Consider the following 1,070-nt stretch of genomic DNA (forward strand, 5'->3'; position numbering starts at 1 on the left):
TAAAAACAATATGAGCTGTTTGATGTGGCGGGGGAGGTGGGAGGTTGGGGTACCAGGTGGTGGGTATTATAGAGGGCTCGGATTGCATGGAGTACTGGGTGTGGTGAAAAAAATAATGAATACTGTTTTTGTGAAAATAAATTAATTAATTAAAACAAAATTAAAAAAAAAGATGTCGTTATTCTTTTGAAACACTAGAAAAGTTCCTACTTTTCAGATGGTTACATTGTTAATTCCATAAAAGCATTTACAATATCATTACTCTTGTTCTTCAGGAATCAAGGTGCCTTCGCTCATGACACATTTACTTGTGACACGACTAATTCTATGTCCTTAACCTCTGCACCTGTTTCATCAACTTCTTTCTCTTCATTCTCCTCTTGTACAGTTGGAGTTATGTGTTTTCTTGAATGTTTGAGACATCTTCACTTTGAAATTTAAATTTCTCAGCAGTAGCTAGTTGTGCTTGCTGAGATAGATCTTCAGTCTTGGTTTTTCCCCAAAAATATGCAGGTGCCTGAAGCTGGGTTATTGTAGACATTAGTTTTGTGATGATAAAGAGGATATTCTTAGATTTCCAGATAATGACTCTAGTAACCCCTATAACCTGTTGATGATCCAGTTTATACAGAGCTTCCATGCTTTCTTTTCAGTCGAGCTCTGTTTTGCCTTACTGACTGGTTCTTCATAAATTTCAGCTGCTGCTGATAGCTGAGCTCGTTGTTAGGTTGCTTATGTAGAATCCTTTTCTTCAAGTTCTGGTGCATATTCATCACTGTTGGATTCTGTTCCAGATCCTGTCTTAGCCTAGGGATGTGGCAACTCCTGCTTTGTAGCAAGAACAGTTTCTGAGGCTTCACCTAGCATTTTGTGCAGGAAACACTGAACCAAGATGGAGACAGAAAGAGCAAGATACCTTTTCATTCAATGAATGGACAAAACAACAAGCATGTGCAAAATAGAGCACTCAAGATCAGCAGAATATCCCTTAATGGGATCCAACTGAAAAGTTTTAAAGTTCATAATATATAGATAATAGTTTTCTGATATAAAGCATAGTGTTTATTATA

The 1,070-nt window shown here is 37.0% G+C and overlaps 1 pseudogene; it reads right to left on the reverse strand.

Annotated features, from left to right (window-relative positions):
• Positions 1–221: 221 nt before the first annotated feature.
• Positions 222–867, reverse strand: LOC132006866 (nascent polypeptide-associated complex subunit alpha-like; annotated as a pseudogene).
• Positions 868–1,070: the final 203 nt, after the last annotated feature.

This window comes from Mustela nigripes, chromosome X, assembly GCF_022355385.1.
Source record: "Mustela nigripes isolate SB6536 chromosome X, MUSNIG.SB6536, whole genome shotgun sequence".
Classification (NCBI taxonomy): domain Eukaryota; kingdom Metazoa; phylum Chordata; class Mammalia; order Carnivora; family Mustelidae; genus Mustela; species Mustela nigripes.